At 38.9% G+C, this 13721-nt stretch overlaps 1 protein-coding gene across 1 annotated transcript in view; it reads right to left on the bottom strand.

Moving 5' to 3' along the window:
• Positions 1–13314, bottom strand: part of klf4 (Kruppel like factor 4) — a 109228-nt gene extending 95914 nt beyond the window's left edge. Inside the window, exon 1 of the mRNA XM_074617326.1 lies at positions 12887–13314. The gene's annotated coding sequence lies outside the window, so the exon portion shown is untranslated. The remainder of the gene's footprint in view (positions 1–12886) is intronic.
• Between the last annotated feature and the right edge of the window lie 407 nt (positions 13315–13721).

Raw genomic sequence — 13721 nt, 5'->3', positions numbered from 1 at the left:
CCCAGGAAGTCCAAAAGGCTTTCCTGGCGTGTTGTTATTGTTGTTGCTATAGTAGTGGCCGCCAGCCAGCAAGTGCGTACAGGTGAGAGCAGGTATACCCTACTGTACCTACCTCTACCTGTTACCTTCCACTAATACCTGAGATAGAAATAGAACACAGTCTATGTAAGTCTATATATGGGCAGGGACACACCTGAAAGACGTCACAGCTGAAAGAACACTGTGGGCTGTCCCGGACATGCAAGGATACACTATGTTTGTTTTGTTGATATAAACAACATATCAACATGGTATCTGCCTTTATAGTTTATTAATAGAAACTGAAATAATTTTCTAAACTAGCATGCCAAAGAGAAATGACCTCAAGTCTGTAAAAGAATAATTTGCAGCATCAAAGAAACACAGAGATACTTTAGAAGGCTTAGGAGAGTTTTCTGACCTGACCCTTGAAAAAGTCAGTGTATGTGGTCCGGAGTGTGTATCTGTGTGTGCACATGGTTTGTCATGGTCACTAGGGAAGCGAGAGGCTTGCAGCCGTTCAGTGCAAACACAAACCAGGGCCATCTGTATGCCTGGATCCCCTCCAACAGCAACACTAGCGCACACACACACACTTTACATGATATCATGAATTGGGTGTCAGCGGTTGTAGCACCTCATCTTTCGACGTAAATGTATACGTCTGGGGGCCGAGGCAGATGTTCTGCATATTGTGATAACCTAAAAGGAGTTTTCTGGCCACAATTTCTATTCAAAACTCAGCGATGTCGAACAATTAACATTGTAAATTTGATCATTAACGGTTTAAATTAAATAACAGCTCCTGCAGTGTTTTTAATGGTTTTACATCACACAGATTGTGCGAGTTAGATACATCTCGCCTTAGGTCCTGGTTTTGCTGTTGCTGGGTAATGTTGAGAAAACAAATGAAGCATGTTGTTATGAACCAGTGACTGATGCTGTGTAGCAGCAGGCCAAAGTGAAAATGGCTCTTTTGCTGCCAGAGATTTGTATTGGAAACCACAGATCCATGTCGGCCTTAACTCTAGCACTACACAGATCCAATTCCACAGGAAAATGTGTGTTTGCAATGTGTTTTTGTGTGCGTGGTGGTAGGCCAAACATGCTTAAAAAGATTTCATTTGGTTTCACTCTGAACTCTAACTATAACCGAGTGTCTTGTCGATTTCACAGCGAGAAATCAAGACAAACGACGTGCAACAGGTCGCCACGGCAGTTGATGAACATGTGATGAATGCACTGTCATGCTGAAATTTGTGAGTGAGCCTCACGAAGCGCTTGGCAGCCAAACAAAACTCCAGGTGGGGGTAATTCAATTGGTCACATACCCCCCTCACATACCTAAAGTCGATGGGAAACTTCACATGCTTTGGATTTCAGAAATTTCTAAATATTTTCTAGTACTCATCCCCTAACAGCAACTTGAACTTGATATCTCCTTCTACGATCCTCTTTTTCTGTGTCTTCTCTCATCTTTAATGGAAATGTTTTTGAAGAAGGCATCCTTAACTAATTAAGTCTTCGAGGTTGTCCTCCACCAAACAAGAGCGATGGGATCCCAGCTGTATATACTACACATTCAACCATCCATCAAGCTGGTCCCCTTCCCTCTCAAACTCCCCGACTTCCCTTTGAACCCATCATTGTGGACTGAGAAAAGAAAAACATTTGACGGTCACGACAGTCTGCTGCGTCCTCTTATCAGCCATGCAGACTGCTAATACATATGGATTATTAATCACTGAGCGTCCAGATTGTGCTGGAGCCTCTTGAGCTGTAGCACAGACTGTCATTCAGTGGAGAGCTTTGTTTACCAACGGCTTATTTGGGGCAATTTGTTCTTTTCCTTTCAATTTAAGTAAGTTAAAGCATCAGTGTGTAGCATTTATTGGCAGAAATGGAATATAATATTAATAAGTATGTTTTCTTTAGTGTATAATCACTTGATAATAAGAATCGTTGTGTTTTCGTTACCTTAGAATGAGCCGTTTATATCTACATAGGGAGCAGGTCCGCCATGTTGCACCGCCATGTTTCTACAGTAGCCCAGAACGGACAAACCAAACTCTGTTCACTTTTCCTGCTTGGGCCGGAGTCGATAACGTTACTCGCTCCCGTCGCCGCCGCTCTCTCTCTCTCTCTCGCTTCACCACTCAATTCCCTCGACACTGGCTCTGCTCCCAATGACCTACGCTACTCTGACAACAACTGGCTTTAAAGAGGGCCACTCGCATTTTCGCGTGGGCCATCGTAGCTCTCCAACACGGGAGTGGCTTCAGTTGATTGCAAACTCCTCACCTCACTGCTAGATAGCTCCAGATCCTACACACTGAATCTTTAATGGCAAAAAAAAGGGTGGCGTGTGATGAAAAGTCAAGAGAATCACAGAAGTGATTATAATTCACCCTTAAAAGGTGTAAAATGCGAGATGGGAGCATTTCTATTGCCTCCCATGGCTCTCATCATGGCGACAACTGAGCCGGCGGGTCATAGCTAACGGTGCTAACAGCGCTAACAAACCAGAGGGTGGGTGTTACGTTTTTGCAACGCTACCTTCGGTTGGGACGATCCAATATATTGATGCAAAACAATGCTCTTATTTTTAAATTATTAACTGATGAAAAAAAACATTTGCACTTAAACATGAAAAATTTAGCACTTTATAATGAACAACAGGAGGCCCATTTTTTTTTGTTTTATTAAAAAGAATAATTGTTTTTCATTAAAGGTCACCTATTATGCAAAATGCACTTTTCCATGTCTTTTAAACATCAATATCTGTCCCCAGTGTGTCTACAAGTCACCATAGTATCATAAAAGACCATCCTCTCTCTTTTTCTCCTCCTCCGTTTGTCCGGAAATGGGTGCAGAAAAAAAATTTGCTTTTTTCCTTGTATCTTGACGTCATTAGGGAATGCAAGTCACGTGAGGGTTTCCTGGTCGAACCAGAGAGAACCTTCAGTAGCTGACCCCGGCCCACAGCGCGTCACTGTCTCTCCTCCTCAACCTAACTTGAGCAAAGTAGCTCCCTACAGTTAGTCTGCAAGAACCAGCAGAACAGGCTTCATGTACTCCCATCATCTAAATATAACATGTTCATTCACAAAGGCTTTATGTAATTACACTGTTTAAACAGATGATATTTATATATTATATATATTTGATGTCATGCATGTAGCAGAGTACAGGTAGTAAATAGTGACTTGTAAGCAACACAACACATTTCTGTTTCACAGTCAAACTTTATTTGAGTAGACAGATGACAATATTAATTATTCACAGCATTTGTAATCATCTCACCTGCAGTTATGTTAACATGGTACAGGAGAAAGTCTTCAGCTCTGGTAAACTATGGTAAGCTAAGCTCCGGTGGTCTGTAGTCATGGTAACACAGAGACAGCTACTACTGTAAATAATATACCATTACTCTGATCTTCCATACATTTATCTTTTAGCAGAAATAATGAACTGACTACTGTTTCACATCTTCTATTTTCCACCCTGATGGTCGCTGTGTTTACACACCGTGTCATAGCGGTAGCATGTAGCTAACCCGTTAGCATGTAGCTACATGCTAACGGGTTAGCTACATGCTACCGGGTTAGCTTTGTATCTCCATGTAAACAGAGCCATCTGCCCACAGCTGTCTGCTCTCCTCTGGGATGATTCTGTCGGTCATTTCTCACAGATGGATCTGTAAAGACAGACGTAAAACAGAGTGTATGTTTACGGTTTACAGAGTTGATGCATGAGGTAAACACTGAGCTAACTAACAGAGATATAAACAGCATTATTTACCTGAGAGAAACCGTCAGGAAAACCTGGAATCTGGACCGCAGATGTTGATCATGTGTCGCCGATTTCTGATCAGATTCCTCCGGTAACGTGCGCTGGGTGAAGTTTCTGGTTTATAAACTTTAAAGTGGTTTATAAACTTTATTCTAGCTGCTATCTCTCCACTCGTCTCTCTCTCTCTCTCTCTCCAGAGAGAGAGAGAGAGAGAGAGAGAGAGCTTCTCCGGGAGGGAGGGGGAGGGTGACGCTGTTGTTGAGGACGTTTGATTGACAGAAAACGCTGACCAATCAGAGCAGAGTGGGAGGAGACAGAGGCTACAGACACAGAAATCAGCACTTTTGGAAATGGGCTGAAACAGAGGTTATAGAGACATGCTGGAATGCATGATCTGATTGTTTTTTTGAAAAAAAACTTCAGAGACATGGTTTGGAGGTGTCTGAGACCTATAATAACTAGTTTAAATGGAGTATAATATGTGACCTTTAACACGTCTGGAGGAGCCCAGTAATAAAATTGTTAAATCGTATTTTAGTTGTTTTCGATAAATGTAACTGATTGTGTTACGTGGATGCATATGATATCGTCTCATATCGATATCAGGCCCCTCAATCGAATCAAAATTGTATCATAGCAGAATTCGTGATATCAGCAAATATCGTATAGTTGTCCAAAGAATCAATAGAATATTGTATTGTGATGAAACTTGTGATTTACACCCCTGCTGGAAGCATGCAAGGTCGACCCGGCAATGTCAACAAAGCACGGAGAAGTTCGGATAACAACACACACAGAGGGAGAGCAACTTCATCCTCTGCTCAGGTAGACATTACTCCACTATATCTTTACAAATAGTAGTTTGATGCTTTATTAATGCTCTATCGTATACAGCATCTTTATGGGGACATATGCTTACTAAATTTCATTGCAATTTATCCAATAGTTGTCGAGACATTTCACTCTGAATCAAAAAAGTCAACCAGATGGTGGCGCTAGCTTTCAACATGGATGTCTGGGAATGTCATGGCAATCCATACAATAGTTGCTGAGATATTTCAGTCTGGACCAAAGTGATACAGACGACCGACCGACAGACTGACTGGTATCACAAAGTGCTTTGCGTTTTCAAGTTCAGAGTGACAGAACGCATCCGATTAGATTAAACTTGACCGCAAGTTAAAGTTATCACTTCAATCTGACCTTCAGCAGTCTGTGTTTTTCCAGGTGGGTTTTCATATGAGTCACCCAGACAGTTTTGCAGGTTCTTCTAGTTTTGTGTTTGGATTTCAACAGATGCGCTAAATTGCTACCAGCATGTGGCACACATCTGATCCGACCCCTGAAAGAGTCTTATCAGATGTACTATGACAGCGCTCACTGAGGAAGAAATAAACATAGTTACGTGGCGAAGCTTTATCCTAAATCCTAATCGCACTCTCACTTCTCGTCAAGGAGTTACTTGGATACGATAAGATGTTTTCATGTTACCAACCGTCATCTCAGTGGGCATGATACTACTGGTGCTTTCACTAAATGTAGTGTTATGTAAGAGCTATCATTTTGAGAATTTGGGTAATGCCCTCAGTGGCAAAGCAAGCATACTGAAGTGAATTTTAATTTCCCAAATGTAGAGTAATTAAGACACAACAACCCTGTACGATTGATCTTTTTAGTTTTTTGTGGAGTATCCCCGATTTGCCTGGTTGTGTTAGGCCAAGGTAACAAAAGTCAACATTTTTCGATCACTCTATTAATATTATTCTATATATATATACATATATATATATATATACATATATATGTTACCAGTGACTCACTTATGATTGCCTAGTTAGGAATCTCAGTTCAAGCAAGCAGATTTCCACCTTTTCTAATCCGTCTTTACTAGATTTCAGTATTCATTCTGTAGCTTCTTTACCGCTGCCTTCCCCTTTTTTTCAGCATTTCTCCGCCTTAACATGTAAATTATATTTGCCTTCCTCCATTGCTCAGGTTGAGGTATGGACTTCTTCTTCCTGTCAGCTACAGCTACAGCAGACTCAATGAGCACACCACCTGCCCAGACTGCTAACAATCTCAGGGTGATTGTGGACAGCAATCTGTTGTGTCAGGCCGATATCGCAGCTGCACAATCCACTCATCTCTTCCAAGATCTCTTAAAGAAATATCACTCTTTTATTCCATCATGGCCTCATTCTCATACCTTGAATATCTTCCGTCTTTATTTGGGCCGTTTTCAAAACTTCTTTACCTAACAATTTATGGCCACTCAGCAGATAAGAAATGTTGCAGTCAGAATGTAGCATTATTCTGCCGTTGCATTCATTATTATGATTTGCTCTATATAATAATGTCAGTTAAATAGATCAAATGTAAATGCAAGTCAAACAATGGTCATAAACGTGCCAAAACAAGCCAGATCCCTTTTTAAGTCTACATGTGACGCCACCATATGTAACATTGTCTGCCGTTTAAGTATCTTTTGGCGCCATCTAGTGACTATTTCTCGGTGTAGGCTGGCAGTATGGAACACCATGCTGCAAAGAAAGTAATAAATCATGAAATAAATGTCAGACTTGTGTAAGGAAAACTGGGTCAAAGCCATAAAAACATCCTACACCTACAGTAGAGCCGACAAAATCTGTGAGACTGAGAAGGTCCAGGTGGGAAACGCCGGGGCCATTCCTTGGATTTATAACAATAAAGCAGGTCGAGTGATACCATCTGGATCAGAGAAGAACTGCATGAGACTTTCACCAGTGAAACCAGAATGTCAGAAACCATTGTTGGGTGGGAAAAAAAACTATGTGATTTGTATTCGTATTGCGTAAGGTGAGGGTTGATCTGAGTATCACCCCACCAGTGTAATTAACTTAGTTATAGTCACTGGGGTCACTCCCTAAAAACGATCGTATACTGGGTGAAATTTGTCAAACCAACTATTATGACTCACAAAAAAGTATTAAGAAATTACAGCCGGAGTTCAGTAACTTTATTTAAAATATCAAGTCAAGGCAATTTTATCTATGTAGCTCAAAATTACAACGAGGGCTTTACCACAGGGTAGTAATGGTAGGAGATTTTCACGGGACGATAACGATCTTGGAAAATATCCCAGTTTCGCAATATCATGGTATGCAGTATTACACTTTTATTATTGGCCTTGGAAGGTGGTATTGTTTTCACTGGCGTTGGTTTGTCTGTCTGTCTGTCTGTCTGTCTGTCTGTCTGTCTGTCTGTCTGTCTGTCAATGAACAATCCGACAATTCCAATCAGCCTGAGCATTAAAGGGGATATATCATGCTCATTTTCAGGTTCATGCTTGTATTTTGAGTTTCAACTAGAACATGTTTACATGCTTCAACGTTCAAAAAACACATTATTTTTCTCATACTGTCTGTCTGAATATACCTGTATCTGTCTGAAACACTTAGTTTTAGCGCATTTCAACGGAATTGCGTTACTAGGAAACAGTTTGGGTCCCTGTTTACATCCTGTCAGCTGATGTCGTTCACATACACTGCACCAGGAAATAAACTGGGACACATTTATTATGTTTACGTTTAAAACCATGAAACAAATGTATGATAAGAACTTTCATACCACAGTATACCGTTACAACCCTACTTTGTCTGTACACAGTCTATCCCTAGACCCTTGATTCAGATAAGGAACAACTGCAACACTTTGTAATACAACACAATTCACAGTGTAATTTGGTTGTATGAATCAGCTACCAATAACACATATACTGCTTCCTATTGGTATTTAAATGTAGAAAACAAGACTATATGGTGAACAAGGGTGTAACAATTGGGCAATTTAGAGAAAAAAGGAGAAATAAATTATACTACTATTACTAGCCTACTATACTACGGGGTGTAGCTGGGAAACAAAACTGACGTTTGGGGAAAATGGTGTTAATAACCTTGAAAAGAATTTCCGGCAATGTGTAAAACTGTTTGCTGGGAAATTAGCTTTCTGGCAGTAGAACTGAATAATGCCAAAAAAAAAAAGCAGATGCAAAAACATGTTTAAATGTAACAGAGGGCTACGAGTACGAATCAGCAATCGTCTCTTTCATGGTGATTGCAACTACATACCCTGCGGTGTATTGAGACGCCTTTGACTTAAACAAATAACAGAAAAGGGCACAATACAGATGATCACCTTTTCACCTCCTGCTGCTGCACCCACTTTCAAATGGGAACATCTACCAACAACGCCCAAGGAGTGACTAACCAACGAACAGTCATCTCTCCTCCACGGTCTGCAAAGTGTCTGATGATTCAAAGCATGGACAATGTCCAGGCAAACGCAGTGGGAGTAAGAGTCTGTGAGCCATTATTGGAACGGAAAAAAAAGAAAAAATGTGTTAAAATTGAGCAGAAAATGTGTCATCCTAAACAAATCAAACTGTATAGAAGAGGAAAATCTGCAATCTGATGGTACAACTGAAATTATGGTTGTTTTTGTGTCACAGGAACTCAGAATTTGCATGATGGACATATAAACTCTACATTTGTAGCCACAGAAAATATTTCCTGAGCAGCTGTTGATTGTTGTTTCTTTCTGGCAGTCTAAACCTCCTCGAGATTTCATCACCCTGATGTTTGTGTTGATTCATCTGTTGCTCGTTGAGCCAGAGAACACGGAGCGATACAGGAATGACAAGCATGTTCATCGATTTCTAAACGTCTTTCTGGTCTGAAATGTGCTATTAAGGCTTCCATTACCTCTCCGAGACCATCATAAATCTGACAATGGGACTTCTATAGCAATTCAAATGCAGTCAGAGTTACGTCTTTATGTATCGGAGTGATCAATGGCTTTTAATATCTCTGGTTTTCCTCTCGTCCGGGTCAGTGGGTTCAGGCAGCTATGGCACACATCCCACAGTAGGTGGCACTATACCACATGACATTAATACACTTTAACACCTGCATATGCTATAAATAACAATAAAGGTCGATGCTACATAGCTGAAATTGATCATTAACAGCAGTAGCATCATTATTCTTAATAAAATAGGTTTGTTTTATTGAATTATGAGTACAATTTTCAGATCTTAGTCCTTCCGTCTCAATGATTTTGTGACTTTAGATCTCAGTCAGTCCATCTTTAATGAGGCCAGACTCGAAAAAATAAAGTTTTACTGTGAAGTTCTACGCTTTTATTTCATCAACACCAATCTGGTTCGGATCTCCATGCACACACACACACTCACACATGCATGGAAAAAGATACCAATTACTGTGTGACCACTGGTGACAGCAGGGCAGAGCTGCACAGTCATACTGGGGGTTTGATGTGTCGTTATCCATATAAACCTCTTTCTGCCTCGCCGGTTGCCGTGCAGCACCAGACTGCGTCTTCCTCTCTCCGTGCACACACTGCGAAGCCCTGATAACACTGTGTTCAGTTGTGACAGAAGATTTCAAAACCTAAATCTGCAAACTGTATTACAGACATGCAAAGGACGGCAAAGCCTTCTTTAAAGCAACTTCTACAAAGCAAGTCATTCTGAATTTAAAAGAATGATTTTGAGATGCAATTTCTATGACTCATGTTATGTTATCCGTCTCAATGGTGATTCATTGAGGGTGGTCATTTAGAGAGAATTACATAGAGAGGGACAAAAAAAATAATAAATGAGTCATTCTCTGCTGTTTATGATCCATTCTTTCTCTTGAATAAAACTGAAGGAGGATTTTCAATAATTAAAACGTTCAATTGATTTTTCCAAGTGGGCTTGTTTTGACTAACATGTTATTATGGATTGCTCATCATTGATCGACATCGCGGATGAAAGAAACTGCATTTACATGACATACCTCTCTCTACGCTAGCTCTAATCTCTATCTTTGACCACTGTTCAGTGATCACAGTAAGAAACCAATCATTTTTTATCCTCAAAATGATTTATGGTGTTGGAGCATGTTGGAGAAAATGAGCCGACCGTAACGATCTGTGGTCCAGCTGACGGCGAGATAAATGACATTGCTTTACTGGCACTCCTGCCCTATCTGACCTAAAAATTAAAAAAAATATATCAGTATCTGTGAGAAATTATGCATTAATGCAAAATGTTAACATGTACGGGCTGCAGTATGGAGTGCTTTCTTAAATGCGATATGGTATAAGGTGGTAAAAGGCATCGCACGTTCAGCTGATGAAACTTTTTGTGCCAACTGCTGGCTCAGTATCACATTTACAAAAAGTATAGATCAGTAACTGATCAGAGTCATGGATACGGAGTCATTACTCTAAGTGAAACCCACCATTTATGGATAGTATCCAACAGTTAATACACATCGTTCCATGGCAGCAAATATGCATGAGGTGAGCCCAAAGTTAAGATCTGACTGTCTGGCTGAATAATTTAGATTCCCAAACAGGGGTCCTTTGGTTGTTCGCCAGGGAGTATAAACGTGGAAAGATTGTGCAGCAGCTCAATAAATTTGATTTAACAAAAAAATTAGTATTAATAATTTATAAAAAACACCTTGATGCAACTAAGCAAACAAGCAAGCAGAGAAGAAAAGAGAAACAAGCTGAAAAATAATGGATAAACAGTGGAAATAGATAATAATAATGAATGAATGGTTGAACTAAATAGCCAAGATAAATGGTTAAAATGTTATCTAAAAATTATGGATAATTGGTTAAGACCATCAGGTAAAAGTAATGGAAAAATTATTAAAATTGTTAGCTAAAAGTAAATGATAAATAGTTTAAATTAAAGCTAAAACTGATGAATAGAAAACCTAAGCATTGACTGTTCACTGTATAAAAATAAATATTGTAACATCCACTATCCACCAAATAATATCCAGTTTAAAATCAATTCAAAAGAGCACGTGTGTGTGTGTGTGTGCATCATGTGTGAGTTATGGTCATTTAAAATATATATTCCACAACAATCGCTTCTAATTTTAAAGACATTTGACCTTATTCAAGCCATTTCTAAATGCTATTTGTCTGTATATTTGTCTCTTTCTGTCTCTGGCTTTTCCCATCTCCTTTCTGTTCTTCATGTTTGTGGTCAAATTAAAAGCTGACAGAAAATTAAAAAAAACATTTTACCAGAATAACGTTGAAATAATTCATATTTTGTGATTTCATTTCATGCTGCCTCACAACATTTAATCAATATTAACAAAAACAAAAATCAACATAATGAGCCCTCTTCTCCAGTACCACCAGTACCACCAGCACAGTAACAACAATATAAACCCAAATGGTACAGTATAAAATGATCTGCATGTGTGATCTGAACACTCATCCAGACCAAAGGAGGATTACAGGACTTCTACACGCATTGATCTGAAGAAAGGCGGATGCTACGTTGTTCTTAGTGTGGAATCCATCCATCAGGTCCTCTAAATGAGCCTGTGGGCGGCTGCATCGTACTGAGCCCGGGACTCACCAGCACACCCAGTAATGAGCCTGCTCGTCCCCTGTAGCTAGTGATAAATGACATGGGACCATAATGGCTCCTCTCTCTAGCGATGGATTGACAGCACAGCAAAGCAGGACTCGGCCCTGTGATACTGTGAGCATCTGAACACATAACATGCATTGTATTTTCATACAGTACTACAAACCAGAAACACTGCTTAGACAAGATGTACAGTATGTAGTTAAAATGTTTAAACAAGGGGGTTACGCAAGATCTTCCATGTCATTTACCCTTCTGTCTACTGAATGGATTGATGATTTTCTCTCTGATAATTATTAAAGTTATTTTTGGCTCAGGTTTCATTATGCATAGGTGTACTGTATAGGTAATTATTTGAATATGTATATGACAGGAACAGTGCAACATACCAAGCTACAAATCAATAAGTGCTTTGCATACTTAAAATAGCCCTGCTTACAAAGTGCAAGTTACAGTGCATGTGCAGTACATCTATGATTTGCTGTGGTGCTGCCAATTTTCCATAGTTTGACTCAATTTAGCCACTTGTGTTCAAGCTCATAATATGCTAAATATGTTAATCTCACTGTCTAATCCATAACCATTTTAAATGAGTGCCCATGTTGTAGGGTTAAAAGTACAAAGACAGACATTGCAACTACTGCTGTCTTCTTAGAAATTATTGCTATTTGACTCCAGTGTTGTAGCAAAGCTCAACATGAATTACCTGTATGATGTGGAATAATCAATGCAGCAGTACTTTACAGTGTATAACATTATGGAAGTTATTTATGAGTGTGTTGAATTTGCATGTGCTTAATAAACACACTGAGTTTCTTCATCTAGTAGGCTTATACAAAACATACAGTATTGTCTATGTGTAAAGTGAAAAATGGTGCTCCGCAGTTAAACACAGGTGACTACGTATATATGTATATATGTCTATATATATGTATATATATGTATATGTGGTATTCAGTGTACATACACATACATACACATACATACATACATACGTATGTATGTGTATGTATGTATATATTGCGGGTTGTATTGCATGTGCATATTGTATATTATAAATTGTATATTATGAATAATAATTTGTGCATATAAGAAAAGATAACAAATAGTCAATATGATTAAGATAAATATGTAAGTAATGAATAGGTATTGTGATTAAGTTATATTATAAGTAATGAATTGGTATTCTGGATTGATAACAAATTTATATTTAGATAAGGATAATTATATCAGTAATTCCTTTATATTTCTGTATGACACAGATTAAAGGTAATAGTTATAGTTAGAATAATTATAAATAATAATAATTATAGTTAGACGAATTGAGGTAAATTTAATTAGAGTATATGTATGGCTCAATAAGGAAGCTGGTTAATAATTAATAATTGATTTATGGAGAAGGGGTGGGATTAAATAAATTTATACTTCTCACTCCTTTTCGAATATGTAAATCAAGGCATCAAGTGTTGACAATTATTTTTCTTACGCTTTTCATTGTATGTAAATACTACTTCTTTCTGGCTGTCCACTTGTTGGTATGATCATTCTTTTTCTTTATTTTTTATTTTATTTTTTTCTGTATTCTACATGTTCGAAATAAATTGTGAAATGAAATGAAAATGAAGAACATACCTGTTCTCCACCGTTTGTCGTTATACTGCAGGATTCCCCAACTTTACCGCGTAGTCCTTCTGCTTTCCTGTTTGGTAATCCTCTCAGAAATATGCTTGAGATCCAGAAAGTCTGTTCCTGACTAGCTATAGGGACCATATCCAAGTAAAACACACCGACCGGAAGCGGAAAAAATTTATTCTCTGACAAGCTAGCAGTTAGCTAGCTAGCTAGCCTACTCCTTAAATCTCCTTATTGTTACCAGTGGTTTGGTTTATAACAATATCCTGCGGCTGGTGAGCACCGAGAGCTGTTTAATCCCAAGTGTTTCTTCAAAAGGAAGACTTTCACATTTGTGTTGTAGAAGATAATCAACGTCGTTGACCTTAGCCTGTTAGCCAGTTAGCCTGCTAGCTTCTTTAAAACTTCTTCTGACAACTACGAGCAAGTGACGACACCAGAATGAGGCAAACAGCCAATCAGACGGCAGTGTGGCAGCAGGTGGTACGTCTGATCTCGGCCCTCCGCCCTCCGCTTTCAGTGCCAACTGCTCTGAGCATGCGCATTATTGTTTTCACTAGCGGTACTTGGCATTGGTACTGTTCTCTTGAGCAAAGCGCGTTTAAAACACCATTTTAAACCACTACTATATCCAGCCAATGGCCTTATATTGTATAATAATGATAAATAACAACAGAGGTAATGTTCTGTGTCATGCATTAATCCAGAATTAGAATTTCTAAATTACCACTAAAAGCATTTTTTTTTCTGCTGCCAGCAGGTGGGGTTTTGATAGAAAAGATAAGTGATGTCACTCGGTCAAAATGTCTGTCTGTTAATAGTTTGGCAACTACAG

This window comes from Sebastes fasciatus, chromosome 19 (genome assembly GCF_043250625.1).
Source record: "Sebastes fasciatus isolate fSebFas1 chromosome 19, fSebFas1.pri, whole genome shotgun sequence".
Taxonomy (NCBI): Eukaryota; Metazoa; Chordata; class Actinopteri; order Perciformes; family Sebastidae; genus Sebastes; species Sebastes fasciatus.
Note: the sequence above shows the minus strand (reverse complement) of the source record. Positions and strands in the feature narration are given on the sequence as shown.